The sequence below is a fragment of the Sus scrofa genome, chromosome 15 (assembly GCF_054392235.1).
Source record: "Sus scrofa isolate SSC_HxYL_T2T_F1_AM1 chromosome 15, Sscrofa_HxYL_maternal_Yorkshire_Landrace_v2.0, whole genome shotgun sequence".
NCBI classification, from domain to species: Eukaryota; Metazoa; Chordata; class Mammalia; order Artiodactyla; family Suidae; genus Sus; species Sus scrofa.
Window position 1 is genome coordinate 29,064,939 of NC_139397.1, and position 18,856 is coordinate 29,083,794.

Here is an 18,856-nt window from a genome sequence, read left to right on the forward strand (position 1 = left end):
AAAGCACTACCAAAATACAAAACTCCAACAATCATTCATCATTCTAAGATTAAACTCCCATCTTTTAAAGATACATGTGCACATTGGCTAAAGGGACTAAGAGTTCCTACTCCCAAGTGGCCCTCAGACTTGACCACAAAATGCTGTAGAACCAACCAACGCTGATGGGTAAACCATTCCATGATTTCCCATTTAGAGGTTTAAGATAATACTTGTGTCAAAACATGTTTCCTCCCCCACAGGTTTCTCAGAACAATGAACAAAATAAAAATCTTTTGTGAGCTTTACCAAATGTTAACTGGGAAACCCTACTGTTTTTAATTGTGCTTGAATAAATGCAGACCAAGATCTATGCGTGCAAATAAAGTGGTTTCTCTCCCCCGTTCTGCCTCCAAATCAGCTTTGCTGATTTGATGGGTGGGCATTCCCAACGGCAAAGGCAAGATTGAGGGAAAATCCTAAGAGCCTAACCACTGTGAAAACCATTTCACGGTAAACTAATAATTTAAGAACACTTTTGTTGTGGTTATCCAAATGATTTCCCTTCCCAGAATTCTCTATTCCTAAATCACCACTCTAACTGTTGCATGAAAATTATAGCATTTGGGGATGAACTGGGTCTTAAAAGATTTTCTAGTACAACAGTTTCTAAATGTGGGGTCCTCTGATTTGGGGAGAGAGAACCACTGAGAAAAAGCCCAGAGATTTTTAAAAATACATATTCCCTGGGTCCTACCCTCAGAAATTCTAACCCAACAGGTGTCAAGTGAGCCCAAGAAGTTATGCTTTTAATCATCTCCTGAGATTCTTCTGATGTTTAGCAGGTTCCAGTAACATTACCAAGTTCAATGTTACCATTTTATAAGTTAGGAATGCAAGACCCAGACAGTTCATGCATTGTAATAGCAGGGCTAGCATCCTAACCTCCAAGCTTAATTTATTTTGATCACCTAATCCTAATATTTTTTTCATTTGATCAACAGCACTGCATCACAGTAAATGATAACATCTCAGAGTGTGAACCACCAAATGCAGAAGAATACAGCATCTGGAATAGGATTTCTACCATTTTTTCCACTTCTCATCCCTGCTCATTTTAATCCATGTCAACATGAAATAGCCTCCCAGATATTCCTGAACACAGTCTTCTGGCCTTCACAGAGGAGTATAGGAAAGCTTTTCAATCAACAGTCTGCAAACAAACTATGCAATCAGTGACATTCCATCATTATCTTTTCTCCCTTTCAATCTCTGACAGGTTTCTTGCTCTCGAGCTTGCAGGAAATTTCTGGTTACATCCCAAAAGAAGAATCACACTATTATAACTCAGGAACATTGATGTGTTGCTTATGTGGCCCTATTGATTGGTCATCTTTGACTATTCTAATTGCCTTTTTACGAATAAATATGCATACTTTTTAAGAGGAAGTCAATTTAAGGAACCCATCCACTGTTTTATTTTTTTTATTTTAATTTTAGTTTTTTTGCTTTTTTTTAGGGCCACACCAGCAGCATATGGAAGTTCCCAGGCTAGGGGTTGAATCGGAGCTGTAGCTGCCAGCTTACACCACAGCCACAGCAACATGGGATCCAAGCAGTGTCTGTGACCTACACCACAGCTCACGGCAATGCCAGGTCCTTAATCCACTGAGCAAGGCCAAGGATTGAGCCCTCAACCTCATGGATCCTAGTCAGGTTCGTTATCGCTGAGCCACAACAGGAACTCCCTACTGTTTTCTTTAATTTCCCTCACTGGATTCTTAATTTTCTAAGAAGTAATTTGTCTAACTTATTCACAAAGCAAATAGCATTAAGAAAAAGTGCAGTGATAAAGGTAATGGTATTGTTTTGGTTTGGGTTTTTGAGGGTTAAGGAATACCCCGCAAAACACAAAGTTTACTTATTTGTTTTTAGGTAAAGCCCCACTCCAGCTTGTGAAAATATATCTGTGGACCAAAAAAAATTGTTGCTGCCATTTCATTAGACAAGAGATTTACCTGCCATCAAGACTTGATCCACAGCAGCCATAGACAATGTACCTCGAGGGGAATTCAGAATGCAGAAAAACAGTATGCTGGCCCTAAATAGTAAAAATGCATATGAAAGGAATAATTTAAATGAACTCAGATTCTTATATCTTCCTATTCATGGAAAAGCACTAATATTATTAACATGAGAATTCTCTTTTGTTATTAGCAGTAATTTTTTTGCCATTCAACTCCATGTTTATTTGTTTGTTTTTCCCTAGCAAAACAACTATATATTCTGGCTCCTCCCTCACCTCTTTGGAGCAGTTCTCCAGAGCTGTCTGAGAGGTTATGTCCAGGTTCTAGTTCTCCATAAGATCCCTTAATAAAACATAACTCGCAACTTTTAGGTTGTACATTCTTCTTCACTCGACATATCCAAACTCTGGCTGAGTTCATTTCGCTTGCAGTTCTGCTCTGGGATACAGGTGTACGGTCACTATGTCTATTTCTGTTTCAGGCATTAAGACTGAAAGAAAAGAAAAGGAGGTAATCCTAAGAACCATGACCTTCCTGTACAGTGTTCCCAATGTTTAGTCCATAAAATAAATGTACGCTCATTTTTGGTATCTTTCTTTTCTTTGGTATTATCAAGTTAACAAAAATGTTTTTATAAAAATCCCAAAGCATGTTATATTTTTTGCTCCTCCATCTATCAAATCCTACAAGCCTTAGAGCCCACATGGTATCCCGACACCTGTGGGAAGCATTACAGAATAATCTGGCTTCCATTCTTCCTACACATCTAGCATCATATATGGTCTATGCCCTTGCTACTCAAAGGCACACAGCAGCAGCAGCACCACCACTATTCAGAAACTTGTTGGAAATGACAATTCCACTCCTGGGTATACATCTGGACAAAACTTTCCTTGAAAAAGATACATGCATCCCTATGTTCATTTTAGCACTATTCACAATAGCTATGGAAACAACCTAAAAGTCCATCAAAAGATGAATGGATCAAGAAGATGTGGTATATATACATGATGGAATACTACTCGGCCATGAAAAAGAACAAAACAATGCCATTTGCAGCAACATGGATGGAACTAGAGACTCTCATACTAAGTGAAGTCAGAAAGAAAAAGAAAAATACCATATGATATCACTTATATCTGAAATCTAATATATGGCACAAATGAGCCTTTCCACAGAAAATAAACTCATGGACTTGGAGAATAGATAACAAGACTTGTGGTGACCAAGAGCGAGGGAGTGGGATAGACAGGGAGTATGGGGTTAATGGATGCAAACTATTGAATTTGGGGTGGATAAGCAATGAGATCCTGCTGTATAGCACAGGGAACTATATCTAGTCACTTATGATGGAACATGATGGATGATAATGTGAGAAAAAGAATGTGTAATATATATATGTGTGTGTGTGTGTGTGTATAACTGGGTCACTTTGCTGTACAGTTGAAATTGACAGAACACTGTAAACCAATGGCAATGGAAATAATAAAAAATCATTTAAAAAAAAGAAATGACAATTTTTGGCCTCACTCTAGACCTGTTGCATCAGAATTTACATTTTAGTAAGAGCCATGGTTCATATGTACATTCAAGTCTGAGAAACACTGCCCTGTGCCATATAAGACTTCATTAGAGTTTGCTTTGGATCTCCAAATCAACTTTTTTTTTTTCTTTTTGCAGCCATACCTATGGCATATAGAAGTTCCCAGGTTGGGGGTCAAATTGGAACTGCAGCTGCAGCTGCAGTCTATGCCACAGGCACTGCAATGCCAGATCTGAGCCATATCAACAAACTACTCCACAGCTTGCAACAAAGCTAGATCCTTAATCCCCTGAGGCCAGGAACCAAACCTACATCCTCACAGACACTATATCAGGTTCTTATCCTGTTGAGCCACAATGGGAACCCCTTCAATTCAATTCTTATACCTTCCAGTGAACAACTTTTGTATTTACTTGGTGTTTAGTACCATGAGAAATCTATGGTTGAGTTTAAGATAACGCTGCAGAGCAGACATTGTTGTTTTCCCCTCCAACAGCTATTTCTCACCCTCAGTCTTGCTAACAGTACCTAGACTTCAATCAAGGAGGCATGTCCAGCTGCCCCAAAGGAAAATGGGGTCCAGCTCCATCTCCAGCCTCAAGCCCAGGGGCCAAATCACAATTGGTTTATGCTGCTCATGGGGACCCTATAGTCCCACTTCTCTTACCAGTGACTGGGAAGCAGGGAGTTATGGGCATGGGACGCAATTCCAGCCAAGTTACTGATATGGGAGGGAGGCATGGAACTTTTCCTGGGAAAAGTTTCTGAACAACAAGGGGGTATAGTGACTAAAAGTCCCATTTTACAACTTTAGACTTTTCCTGATAAAGATATACCCCTAAAACTAAAGAAAGCATCTTGTGAAGAGAGCTAGTGCAAAAAGAATATTCAGAATAGTCTAGCACAAAGTTGGAAGGGATCTCTGTAGGCACTGAATTCACCAACCCTAGAGCTGCCTTTATTTCCAAACTTCCTATGTGACATAACAATCATCCTATTAAGCTGTTTGAGCTAGATTTTCATTGTATGAAACACAAAGTATTCTAACTGATAGGACTGGACTGTTCACTGAAGTATCAACCAATAATTGAGGGTGGACATTCACCCTTTATGTATATTACGGCATGCAATCGTGTCAATTCTATGAGGAAGGTTCCGTGGTCCCCATTTTACTGACATGAAAACTAAAGTTCAGAGAGATTGAACATTTCCAAGATTTAGGATTTGAACCTAGATCTGCCAGATCCTATAGGTCTGGCATCTTTTCCCATCCTCCTTCTGTGGCTTGACTGGTTAATAGTCAAGATAATTTACTGACACTGTTTTCTTGGGTCTGTATAAGAGTTCATCTCTGTGAGGATTAGGCTCCATCCAAGGATGGGGAGAAGAGTCTTTTTACTGGTTTTCCTGAGAGAGGTTTATTATTTGCTTTACTGATGACGCTGCATGAACAGATGTGTGGCTTATTTAAAATGGGAATAGTCTCATCCTACAATACTCTATTCCCAAAGAATCCTGCAGCATGCCAAGCAGGTTCAAGATGAATAAAATAATGAAGCTCTCAGTTTGTGGAACTATTCATTGTAAAGAGATGTTGTGTTATAAAATTAATGAATCCTTCCAAGAGAGTTGATAACAATGAACCAATAACCAATTCCTGACACGTACACATGGGTCTGAAGGAAGATGAAACCTCTCCAAATAGTGCCAGAGGAAATCATAGCACTGTACTTCTTTTAATCTACCCGTTCCCTTTGAAAGTATGTGGTTTGGCTTTCAAATTTGCCCAGTTTAAGAGAGCATCTGCATTCATTTGTTCAGGTGTTTTTTTCTGAAAGAGGAGACCAAAAAATATCCGAATATGGGGAAGTCTCCAAAATCACAACCTAAATATTTCATGTGCCATTCCCACGTGATGGGCTGGTAGAAGTCCGACCCTTGAAAGGAGGCCAACAGTTTACTCAGTCTAGACTCTGAAATTAGAGGAGATGAAAGGCTTTTGGACCAATCTTTAGCTCTTGAGGGAGTACCATTCTTATTCTTAGAAATGTCACTTCCCAGGTGTCTACACATATCTAACAAGCAGCAATGTTTCTGAAATGAAACGAGAACACAAGCTTAGACACAATAAGCAACATTAAAAGAAAGAAGTTGGCTTTCCAAGAAAATAAGGCCCTGCCCTCTCATAAAAATGAATGTCTTGGGACACTGGTCTTCCACTCTCCATGTGCAGGCTATGCTTGGAAGGTCACCCTATGTATACAGAATGTTAAACCTAGCTCTTAATTAGGTCATTTAGTCAATACGGTGGAAAATGCAATCCCAATGGTCAAGTAATGCATGTAAACAGTATTTATCTTTCTTCAGTTCGGCCTTAAAGATCTTTTAAATCTGCTGTTGGAAGTGACCAATTATTTCAGTTCAAAGAAATGAACTAATAATTCTGTGCAGACACAGCACTGCTGATTAACTCTAGAAATGGCATTAATTCACCTGGCATTATCTCAGATATTTCACTTTAGCTTCTTGAAATAAGGACTCTGACTCATTACTGTGAAAATAAGAAAACTTTCTCATCCTCAAGTCAACAGAACAATGAAAAAAAGACTTATTTCAGCATTTTATCTTCTGATTGAATTTCTGAGTTTTGCACAAGCATCCTAGTAACTAGGAGGAAGATGGAGATGTCTGGGAATATAGGAAACTGAACCATCCCAATTGCTAAAGTTAAACATGTTCTACCAGTTTATCCTTTGTATGATTAAGGAATTTTAATTTTTCTTCCTAATTAAGAGTTAATTTAAAACCACCTTTTTGGGAATTTCCCAATGTGGCACAGCGGAAACAAACCCAACTAGTATCCATAAGGATGCAGGTTAGATCCCTGGCCTTGCTCAGTGTGTCAGGGATCTGGTGTTGCTGTGAGCTGTGGTGTAGGTTGCAGATGCAACTCGGATCACAGCATTGCTGTGGCTGTGGCGTAGGCTGGCAGCTGTAGTTCCACTTCAACCCCAGCCTGGGAACCTTCATATGCCATGGGTATTGCCCTAAAAAGCAAAAAAACTAAAAATAATAAATAAATAAATAAAACCATCTTTTTGATTAGATCAAGTCCCCCAGTAAGCCAAAGAAGACCTATGATATGCTTGGTGATTTTTATGTATAATTTAGAAGAGTATCTCCAAACTAATAATTTTATCATGATAGATATTTAAACTACAGACACTTAGGGGAATTTAGAATCTTGAAATATAAGTAGGTTTTAAAAAGAAAATCAATTTATTAGTTAATATATTGAGATCATACTGATAGACATTTTGATTAAAATTGAATATGTACAAATTTTAATTTTACATTGAGCATAAATGCTAAAAGCATGTTATCTTTGATACACACATACATATATTTTGATAAACACATAATTCTAAATCAATGATAGACGCAAAATAACCCAAGAATTAGAAATACTGAAATCATAATCTCTGTTCCTTTTGCATAGTTTATGTCATAACAACAACAACAAAAACACTTTAAATTGTGAAACAGCATTGAAAAAAGAAAAAGTTTTCACTCTTTTCAGCCAATCCTTAGTGCTCAAATTCTCACTAAATAATAAAGGTCTATGGCTTTTAAATTTTCCACTAACATAAGACCTTGACACAGTTTAGGTTACAGACTATTCAGAGATATATAATTATATGTTTGTATGGATTATTTTCTAAATTATGAGGATATTCTATTAGTGCGAATCCTTATTCTTTTTATATAATGTTCAAAGCAAAGCCTAATGGCAGTTGGGTAATAATTTCAAATTCTCCACCTCACTGTGAATATTGCTTCAGATCCCCAAAGCTTTTGCCAGCACACGAAGACTTTATAGAAATAAAGAAGTTCTTTTTAGCAACCTACTGGGAAATCTGCGAAGGCTAATATTACGCTGACTATTCTTACAGGCGAATAAAGGTTTTCTTCTGGAGAGGACAAAAAGTTGCTATAAATGTGAATTCTAATAGCTATAGAGGTAGGTGAATAGAAGGCATCTCTCTTTTTAAAATCGTTTTCCACCCATCAGTAAAGATTAAACAATCTTTGTGTTCAAAAAAATTTGTAAAGAGGGCTCCCTTCTAAATAGAGCTACAATTCAATCCATCTATATTTCATTTTCCCCTCTGGTTAAAGATTTGCTGACCCACCCAAATCAGAGAAGTTCTGTTCTTAGAGTCCTGTTTTAAGAGGACAGTTTACACAATATTATGAAGTGGGAAGAGACAGTAAAATGATCTATTCCAGCAGTTTTTATTACACTCCAAGGTTGGGAACCTTCTGTGTTGTTTTTATTTCCCCAAACCCCAACAGCTAATATGATCTGAGGACAGAGTTCAAAGGATGTGCAGTAGGATCAAATGAAACATGCTGAGTACAACCAACAGATCATAGAACTCACTTGAGACTCAGTTTACTAATTCCTTCAAACGCATTTTATACTTTTCAGGTGTGTGTCTCTTCCCAGCTTAGCAAGCAATGTGACTGACTGACCTGTTTCTCTGGGATAGCCTCTAGCCTATCAGCCATTGCACATTCTCTAGACCCCATCCTTGCTGAGTCACTGGGACAACTTGCTTTCTGAGCAATCAGGCTCACTTAGGTATAACTTGACAGTATGGCACACCTCAAACCTAAGCCCCAGCCCCTCACCCTTTCCTACATCCACCACCACTGCCAGAAAACCCTTGAACAAATAGTTCCTTAGGTTGTTAATTTTATCTGTCCACTCAACTGGCCAAAGAGTGTCCAGATAAAACATTATTACTGGGTGTGTATCTGCGAAGGCATTTCCAGACGAGATTAATGTTTGAACTGGTGGATTCAATGTAGATGGCCCTCTCCAGTGTAGGTGGGCACCAACCAATCCTTTTGGAACTGAATGGAACAAAAGGTAGAGGGATGAAGGAATGAGGGTGACTTTTTTTTCTCTCCCTTGGCTCAACGTTGAGCTGGGACTACTTTTTTTTTTTTTTTTTTTTTTGTCTTTTTAGGGCTGCACTTGCAGCATATGGAGGTTCCCAGGCTAAGGGTCTAATCAGAGCTGTAGCTGACAGCCTACACCACGGTCACAGACACTGATCAAGGCCAGGGATCGAACCTGCAACCTCATGGATACTAGTCAGTTTTGTTTCCACTGCGCCACAATAGGGACTCCCAAGCTAGGACTTCTTATCTCAACTTCTTCATCCTCAGACTAGGACGTTACCATCATCAGCTCAGGTGTTTGAACTCAGAATTATATCATTGGCTTTCCAAGGTCTCCAGTTTGCAGATAGCAGATCATGAGACTTCTCAGCTTCCATCATCGCATCAGCCAATCACTCATATTAAATCTCCTTCTATACCCTATTGCTTCTACAACCCTGACTAATACAATTCCCTTTTTAGACAATTTTGAAACACATTTCATAAGGTTCTCTAAAAAGTCCTGACAAGCGTGGCTGTGTCACCTGTAGCATTGGCCAAGACACAGTCACTTAATATGAATTTCCCTCCTTCCCAGTTTCATTTCCCAGCCCCTACATCCAACTCCCTGGACTTAAATTCCTAAGCCATCTCCCTACATGCAAGTCTCTGGCTCAGGCTCCATTTTGAGAAAGATCTAGCCCAAAACACCCAGAACGTCATAATCATAACCGTGGTTACCTATGAATGTGAGCCTGCCATAAGCTGCTTTCTTTACTCAGAAAGCTGACAGTCCTAAATAAGATCAGCAGCACTGAGTCATGTAGTGAAGATATAAGCAGGACTCAAACTCAGGTATACTGGAGACTTGGCATTGCCTTCCATGTGTGACTGTTCAGAATAATACCCTGTAGATACTGAGAACTTGGCATCAACTAAATGTAACATTTCAAAGTGTTTCAAACTATCCAGGTGCTTCCTTCCCAATATTAACAATAATAACTACTTTTTTTAATTTTTATTTTTTTAAGCCATACTTGTGGCATACGGAAGTTCCTGGGCCAAGGATTGAATCCCAGCTGCAGCTGTGACCTATGATGCAGCAACAGCAACACTGGATCCTCAACCCACTGCACAGGACAAGGATCACACCCACACCCCTGCAGCAACTGGAGCTGCTGCAGTTGGATTCTTAACTCACTGCACCATAGCAGGAACTCCAGGAATAACTACTATTTATTGAGGGCTTCCTATGTGCCAAATTCTGTGCATATTTTTTTTATCTCATTTCATCTTTACAACAAACCTGTGTGATAAACAAGACTGTTTCCTCATTTTTGGTATCATGGTGCCAGCTAAATAAGCAGACGCTAGGCTCTTGTTTATTGGAATTGAACTGAACCAAAATAAAGTTGGGAAAGCACAGATCTGTCCCATCTTCCCACTTCCTTTCAGAAGAATGAAGTAGACCTCATGCTCACAAATTTCCTGAAAATCTCCACTTTGTTCTTTGATAACATATTCTGATGCCTTCGAGAACAAAGGGAAATGTATTTTCAAAGCACGAGGTAGTAGTCTCTTCAAAGGAGGAATAAAAATGTTAGATTCACTCAAGGAGATTAGTATTGTGAAATCATAGAGTTATAGGAAACCCCAGGAGGTTATCTAGTTTATAACCTTGCCTCCAGGCAGAACTACAACAAAGCTATAAAGAACACATCTCCACCTGTGTCTCCAGTTCAAATCTTATTATAACCCATGATAATTCCAATCTCCAAATGATAAAAAGATCCCTCTGATCCAACAATTGGCCAGTTTATTTCGAGTGGTGTTTGATAAGGCCAAATTCCAACAAGAAAGCTTTTAGTGGGCCAGAAAATGAAAACTCCAACAGGAGGAGAATTTCAAAAAGCTCCGTAAAGGCCAAAGACTCCGGGAGCATGCATTTGCATCAACACGTTTTTACTTTTTGAAACTGCAAATCCTGAACTCTGGGAGAAATTAAAGTGCGAAGAAATTCTGAAACTATAAAACTTCATTACACCAATAAAATAAATACCTATTTCTTATAGGTCAAGAGTAAACGATCAACATTACCTGGACCTCTTTATTGGATTAATAAACATGGTCTTGTTCAAGAGCCCTCAGGCAAATGTACAATAAAATGTGAACAAGAAGAGGAAGAGAAGGATAATATCTTTAAGCACCTTCTAACCCAACAAGTGAATTTTTATATACACATTTTTCCATTAAAAAATGCAAAGATCATTTATGAAAATAAGATGATAACAACGGGGCTTAAAGTGCATGCATCAGAACTCCATTATCATCTTGCTCATTATTAGATGGTTTTTGCACTCAGCATGGGTCAAGACATGCCCTCGGAGACGTCTCAACCACACCAAGCAAAGCACAGCATCAGCTTGCCTCACAGTATCAGGTTTGTTTAAAGAGAGTCAAATATCTTCATTCACTACAAATGAATAAAGATAACAAATAAACTTAATCAGCTACATTATTAATTAAGGAAAGATTGCTTAAATTCACTACTATGTTATCCATAGAGGATAAAGATGCTAAATCTTGCAGAGTCAGCTATATTGTAATGGGAGTAGAAATTGGCTTTTCCATGATGAAATAATACAAGCACAGAACATGAGTTCTCCCATCTCTTTCATGCCTGGCCCCACGAGCACCTTCCATGCTGCCTCACAATTACTCACACCAAAGCCTTGGTGTATCCAACACCACACATTCCATAAGTCTTTAGACTCTGCCTTTTCTATTTGTGGCCATCCATTCTTAAGACACAGACCAAATTAATGACAAGTATAGGCTGCAGGGCAGTCCTGGCTATTGGAAACCCCTAGGACAAATGGCCTCTGGAAAGTTAACCAAACTTGTTATTGTTTTGATCTTTTATTTATTTATTTATTTATTTTTTACTCATTTATTTTTTCCATATGCACCTGTGGCATGTGGAAGTTCCCAGGCTAGGGGTCGAATTGGAGCTATAGTTGCCAGCCTACACTACAGCCACAACAACACAGGATCTGAGCTATGTCTGTGACCTGCACCACAGCTCACAGAAATGTCATGATCCTCAACCCACTGAGCAAGGCCAGGGATTGAACCCACATCCTCATGGGTACTAATTGAGTTCTTAGCCTGCTGAGCCACAATGGGAACTCCTTGTTTTAAGAATTTTATTTGAATGTCTCTCTAAAAGATGTTTCTGCCTTAATACAATATACAGTTGACCCCTGAGCAACACAGAGGTTGAGGAAGCCAACATCTGTGTAGTTGAAAATTCGAATATAAGTTTAAGGTTGGCCCTCTGTATCCACAGTTCTACTTCTGCAGATTCAACCAACCATGGACTGTGTAGTACTGTAGTATTTACTTTGAAAACATCCACAGATAAGTGGACCTATACAGTGCAAGCCCATGTTGTTCATGAGTCAACTGCATTAGAATAGTTTAGTTTAGCACAAGTAAGATATTATAGTATTAGTACTAGTGTTATAGCATAGCAGTATTATAGTGCAATACAGAATATTGTAATTATAGTATATTAACATTAGTATTATAGTATATATACTATATATGTATGTGAATATATATATACTCTCTATATATGCTATATACATATATATATAGAGAGAGAAAATTAGGGTAGTATATTAGTACAGTCTGGAGCATATAACAAATAGATATTACTCTAATAATGAGGTTAAGTAATGTTAGCTGCTTTAACAAATCCTAGAGGCTTAATACAAAACCTTTTCTTTTTTCACTGGTATTTCCTCTAATCCATGAATATTAAGGGAGTTTCCTAGTCTCTTTCCATTGTGTGCCATGCTGTTGTCATCTCCAGTCAGCAGAAAGGTAAAGAGAAAATAGAAGGGGGCACCAACTTCTTAAAAGTTTTGCGTATAGGTACCACTTATCATTTTCATTTTCATTCCACTGGTGAGAACAAATTTGCAACTGGTATAGTCAGCTAGCTATATCTAGATGTGAGTAGAGTTGGGCAATTCAGACCCAGCCTGGGAAACCATTCACCAGCTAAGACTCTATCACGTAAATGATGCAAACAAATTTCACTCATCAATAGCCATTTCTCCTACACTGGATTTTTTTTTTTCCTTTCTTGCATACTGTTCTAGAGCACACCCTTAAAAGGCTTTTTCTTTTACCTGTTGTTTGTTGAGAGGTGAGGGTTTCAGAGAGGTGACATTTGCTATATGGCTGAAGTAGAAGATACTTCATACAAGAGTAATCTCTCTCTTTAATATGCTTGCTTTACTCGTAGCCCAATGCATTGTCTGAAGTTCTTGCCCACTTGGGTATAATATTTAGCAGATATCTACGTGGCTACTCTTCTTCCTGCTTTCAGGCCTCTGACTATATAATATTAAATTATTATTAAAATTGGCAAAGTTGGTCACTCACATGAGGGGTCTTGTGCAGACCTACCCTATTTCTAATAAGCTTTATGGTATTTTTCTGTATTTATATATTTCAAAGTTAAGGCAATGTTCTTTAAATGCTTACAGACTTCATATTCCAAGGAAAAAGGAAATTCTGGTAAGCTCTTTATTTACTTAACAAACATTTATTGAGCACCTGCTATGTGCAAGATGCTGTCCTAGATTGTGGTATTCCTGAGTTAAGATGCACAGGAATCTCAAAGAATTTATAGGTAATATAAAGAAGAAGTACAGTCCTCCCTAAATTTTCTTTCCTTTTTGTCTTTTCCCTTAAACAAAACAAAACCCCCAAACCAAAAACAAAAAACCACAAAACCAAAAAATGAAATTTCCAAACACTTATTAAAAATTAGTCCGGTAGAGGGCAGCACACACACGTTCACATACTTCCACTAGCACCCTTGCACCCCCAATAAATCTAGCTAAGTAGGTAGAACAAAGTGGAAGTTTTTTGTACAGTGCCCAGACATGGTAGGTAGACGATTAATGCTTAGGGGAAAAAACAGAACCAAACAGAGTAGCAAGGGAGAAAGCATTTACAAACAGGCAAACGTGCTTTAAAAACAATGAATATTCTAAAAGATAACAAAGAACACCCTAATTTATTCCTCATGCCTTAGTAATTGTTTCAAAAACAGAGTGTACACAGAATGCAGTAAAAATCCACTTAGAGTGAAAACGCTGTATAATTCAGCTCTATTACCATATTACTGTGTGTGATTTGTTTTCTCTGAACCCTGATACAGCTATGAAAATGAGAAAATCAAGTGTAACACTTTTTCATCAGTGAAAATAGAGATAGATGGGACCTAATTATTAAAACTGTCATGTACCTTAGTCACCCACATGCTTAGATAAATTGTCCAGTTCTTCAGCACATTCTAACCATGAAAGAGAGCAAGAGATAAGCACTAACTCATTAACACTGTACGAAATTGTTCAGTTTATTAATAAAAGACTAATAACAGAGCCTCATGGGTACAGAAGGGAGATTTATAACTAGCATTTGCCAGGGAAAATGTATACATATACTGTTCCTAAATTGAAAGCAAAAGTTTTTTCTTCTTGCAATAACCCTATATACAGAGGTCTGTATATTAGGTTGTAATTACAGTCTTCAAACCAGAGAATTGGTAAATTAGCACATCTAATGAAATCAATACATTTCCAGGCACAAAGAACCTTTGTGAGCTCTGAAAGGAAACCTCTTTAGCATGGCATGACTGCCTTTTGTTTCCATGGAGTGCTGATTCATTACCTCTAAGTAGTTGACTAATGATTGAACATCTATTACTGAAAGAGTAAGTAAGGTACAATATCAACAAGTTTACTCATTCCTACTTAAAGAGAAAAAAAACCAACAACCTTTTATTTGAGAGTAATAAAGTTTCTTTGGCAACATCAGTAGCAGAAATAGCTTCTCCTTTCTCTTTTTGAGATGAGTGCAATAGAGGTGAATAAATAAAAATTAGAAAAACCAAAATGGCAAAAAATTTAAAAAGTGAGAAACATAAAGCATTTTCAGGAACCCTGGGTCGCATAAGACATTTTATCTTCCCTTCTGCTAAGGTTACAGCCCATCAAATTTTCACCCTGATATTACGGTGTTTTAATACTGTATTGGGTGTCAGAGTAAACATTTGTCATGCTTTCAGGTCAATTTAGAAAAAAAAATCAATATTTTAAAAGAGTATATGTCAAAATGCCCCTACCCCTTTTACCACTCTGAACTTTTTTAAGCTTTAAAAAGTTGTCTTCAATTTCTTGCTTCTAAAATCTAAGTGCTTTTTCCTCCCTATTTCATCAATTCTTGAAAATGAAAAAAAAAATTGAACTATTCAATCTAACTTTGTTGATAAAAGAGAGAAAATGGGTTCCCATAGCTTCTCTCTGGTCATGACAATTTCCTGAGGCATAATTCTTGCAAATGTATGCATTTTTGCTGCAGGTTCCAGCTGAGAGGCAGCAATAAAGGGGGAGCCCAAGTTTGGCCAGGAGGATAACTTAGCAACTAAACTCCCTTCTATGCTGGGGAGAAAATAGCTTAAAAGTGTAGTACCAATAGCACTTTTGCTTAATAGACTTTGTAAAATGGTAGAATTTACTTTTATTTCCTGAAATATTTTTTTAAATTTTTTACTAAAGTATAGCTGATTTACAATGTTGTGCTAATTTCTGCTGTACAGCAAAATGACCCAGTCATTCATATATATTTTTTTAAATATTATTTTCCATCATGGACTATTCCAGGAGTTTAGATATGGTTCCCTGTGCTATACAGTAGGACCTTGCTGTTTAACTCCTCTCTAAATGTAATAGCACTAAGCCCAAACTCCCAATCCATCCCACTCCCTCCCCACCTCCTTGGCAACCACAAGTCTGTTCTCCATGTCTGTGAGTCTGTTTCTGTTCTGTAGATAGATTCATTTGTATATTTTATTTATTTATTTATTGTTATTATTTTTGTCTTTTTAGGGCTGCACCACAGCATATGGAAGTTTCCAGGCTTGGGGTTGAATCAGAGCTGCAGCTGCTGGCCTACGCCATAGCAAGAGCAATGCCAGATCCTTAGCCCAGTGAGCGGAGCCAGGGTTCGAACCTGCATCCTCATGGATACTAGTCAGGTTCATTACCACTGAGCCACAATGGGAACTCTCTCATTTGTATATTTTAGATTTGACATATAAGTGATTTCATATGGTATTTGTCCTTGAAAGGTCTTTAAGAAATGCATTTTCTCCAAAATAATTCAAGAAAAGGGTGGACTCTCACTAGATCCTGAGTTGGAAATGTTCTTACTTGTGCTGGAACTTTGGAAAAGTTCAGTGCATTGCCCTGAGACTTACAAATTTTATATTTGCCACTGATCTTCCACAGTTATAAGCTGGTCAGCTCTAATGGTCTGCATATTCATGATTCTCAAGTTGTATCAATTCTCACAGGAAGCATAGATCAGTTCTCAAGTCACCTACCCTCCTCCTGCTTTCAGATAGTGAAAGTAAATGTTTGAGTAGCACTTCGCAGTACACAAAGTGTGTAGTGTATTATAGCTCCCATAAGGCACAGAAGTTCTGTAAGGTAGATCTAATGTAATACTATCCTTGTGGAACAGTGAACTATAAGACATTTACACCACAAACAAATCAACCTTGACTCTGCCAGTCAATAGGCATGGAATTATGTCACCTTATGCTTCTAACTGGCAGCTTTTTGCGTATGATTTTTATTCTCTTCTACTGATTTGTAAAACCTTCCAGTGATCATATCATATACTTTTGAATCATCTTCAGCTCTGGTACAATATTAAGAAAATGTAAATTGTTCAATAAATTATTGAAAGAATAAAAAATAGTGAATGAATGCATGAACAAAGCATGACTCACTAGACAAGAAGCTGTTAACATTTAACCTGAGAACTATAAAGTCAGAGCTTTTGAGTGTTAAGAAATATGGCTTCAGGAGTTCCCCCTATAGCTCAGTGAGTTAAGAACCTGACATTGTGTCCGTGAGGAGGCAGGTTCAATCCCTGGCCTTGCTCAGAGAGTTAAGGATCTGGCATTGCCACAAACTGCAGTGTAGGTCACAGATGCAGCTTGGATCTGGTATTGCTGTGGCTGTGGTGAAGGCTGGCAGCTGCAGCTCCAATTCGACCCTTAGCTCAGAATTTCCTTATGCCACAGGTTGGCCATAAAAGAAAAAAAAAAATGTGGTTTCAGGTCTGAATCCCTGCCTATTCAATTTTTGGCCTTAATCACTTTCAAAATATGAAGTAGGGATAGAGCACAACTGATAACATTTTTTTTTTCTTTTCTGCAGAGAAACTCTACCTCAAGGTCAAGATACATTAAGCCATTTGCCCCACCCTCCATAAAGTCCTCCTTGCCTAAGCCTTAAGATCTTCCCTTCCTCTGAATTTCTATAGCATTTACAGTTAAATCAACACTCATTCATTGCTTAGCTCTTTTACAAATTTTTTGACAACCTTGTCACTGTTTTAAAGTCTTCTATACTTTTTGGATTGGCTAGTATTTGGCATAGCAGCAGAGTCACATGATGGGCATGCATTAAATGTTTTTATTTAGATATTGGTTTTATTTACTCATGCATTCAACAAATATCATCAAACACCTACTCTACCAGGGAAAGTTCTGAGCATAGAGATACAGCAGGAAACAAAACAAAGCCACTGCCATATATCCATAAAACTATAACTCAAAAAGATACATGTGCCCCCATGTTTATAGCAGCACTAGTCACAACAGTCAAGAAATGAAAACAATCTAAATGTCCATTGACAGATGAGTAGATAAAGATGTGTTACATAAACACAATGGAACACTATTCAGCCATTAAAAAAATGGAGTAATGTCATTTGCCCCAACATAGATGGACCTAGAAATTATCATACTAAGTAAAGGAAGTCAGACAGAGAAAGACAAATAACATATGATATTGCTCATATTTGGAATCTAAAACATGTCGCAAATGAAACCATCCACAAAAACAGATTCACAGACATAGAGAACACATTTGTGGTTGCCAAGGAGTGTTTTGATTGGGAGAGATATGGAGTAGAAGGTTGTGGTTAGCAGATGCAAGTTATTATATGTAGGACAGATAAACAAGTTCCTACTACATAGTACAGGGAGCTATATTCAATATCCTATGATAAACCATAATCGATAAGCAATATTATAAGAAGGAATATATATATGTGTGTAACTGAATCACTTTGCTGTATAGCAGAAATTAACACAACATTTAAATCAACTATGTTTCGCTAAAAAAGGAAACCACTGATAAAACAAAGCAAAACAAACAAAAAACAGAAACACAGCCATTGCTTTCAAGAAGTTTACATTCTAATTGTGGGAGACAGACAAATAAGCAAACAACAAGTACTACTCATGGTGAGAAGTGCTGTTGAAACTGATTAAAACCCTGCAGGGACACCCCCAAATACAAAGGACCCCCCAGGTACCCTGTCTTTTGTTTGTAGAAAAGCTGAAGTTTCCCAGGACTCCCTAAGTCACAGAAGAGTAGGTTCAAGCAGTTGATGATTAAGGTAACAGAGTCACGGAATTTTGCAGTATCTGATACACACTCTTGAGCTGTTTTACAGACACTCTAACTGCCATCAAAGGGGAAAAACTAATTGCATGATGACCAGATTGCAGCTGTGACATAAGCTGCTCCACTTTGAGCAGTATTGAGTCTATGATGAGCATGATTCCAAGAACTGGCCTCAGGAGAATAGGATTAACATTATTGCTCATAATAATCTGTATCTTTGTGGGCATCAAAATAATTGTAATTTGTATTGCCCATACATGTAAGTGAGTGACTAAAACTGTCAGCAAAGAGATATTAGGGACCCACGTTGCCATCTTCCACTCTGAGACTATGGTGTCCAACGTCAGCGTGAAGAAATTACAGAAGACAGAGCTTTGTCCCCAATCCCATAGAAATGGAATGATATCTGACAAGTGGGGTTTTGTAAGCAGCTCCTTTGTCCCTTTGCTGCTTGCATATTTCTGTTGCCCTTAAACCATAAATATAGAAATGAGATGAGGAGAAATTTAACCTAATTCCTGACATGTTCTGAATGCACACCATGCCTTGCCTAACATGTTAACTCTTTTCCTAGATTAAAAGAAGAATAAAGAATTAAGTAAAGGAGTTCCCACTTTGGCACTGTGGGTTAAGAATCAGACTGAAGTGGCACAAGTCGATGTGGAGACACAGGTTCAATCCCAAGCCCAGCCCAGTGGGTTAAAGGCTTCAGTGTTGCCACAGCTGTGGTGTAGGTCACAGCTGCAGCATGGATTCAATCCCTGGCCAGGGAACTTCCACATGCCTTGGGT

At 38.0% G+C, this 18,856-nt stretch overlaps 1 protein-coding gene across 3 annotated transcripts in view; it reads right to left on the bottom strand.

The window, feature by feature from the left end:
* Positions 1-2,281: 2,281 nt before the first annotated feature.
* Positions 2,282-18,856, bottom strand: part of LOC146395765 (uncharacterized) — a 591,473-nt gene continuing 574,898 nt past the window's right edge. For all 3 annotated transcript variants that reach the window (XR_014830576.1, XM_085001352.1, XM_085001350.1), the window contains one exon: positions 2,282-2,496. The gene's annotated coding sequence lies outside the window, so the exon portion shown is untranslated. The remainder of the gene's footprint in view (positions 2,497-18,856) is intronic.